We start from the raw sequence: 469 nt of genomic DNA, 5'->3' as shown, positions 1-469 counted from the left end.
ACAATTTCCCATGGCCAATCCACCCTAACCTGCACATCCCTGGACACTATGGGACAATCTCCCATCTACTATCCACCCAAACCTGCACATCCCTGGGCACTATGGGACAATTTCCCATGGCCAATCCCACCCTAACCTGCACATCCCTGGACACTATGGGACAATTTCCCATGGCCAATCCACCCTAACCTGCACATCCCTGGACACTATGGGACAATTTCCCATGGCCAATCCACCCTAACCTGTACATCCCTGGGCACTATGGGACAATTCCCCATGGCCAATCCAACCTAACCTGCACATCCCTGGGCACTATGGGACAATTTCCAGTGGCCAATCCACCCTAACCTGAACATCCCTGGACACTATGGGATAATTTCCCATGGCCAATCCACCCTAACGTGCACATCCCTGGGACACTATGGGACAATTCCCCATGGCCAATCCACCCTAACCTGCACATCCCTGG

This window comes from Chiloscyllium plagiosum, unplaced genomic scaffold (assembly GCF_037043375.1).
Source record: "Chiloscyllium plagiosum isolate Xiang-an unplaced genomic scaffold, Cpla_swu_hap1 HiC_scaffold_40, whole genome shotgun sequence".
NCBI classification, from domain to species: domain Eukaryota; kingdom Metazoa; phylum Chordata; class Chondrichthyes; order Orectolobiformes; family Hemiscylliidae; genus Chiloscyllium; species Chiloscyllium plagiosum.
The sequence above is the reverse complement of the archived record's forward strand: the minus strand, read 5'-3'. Positions refer to the sequence as shown.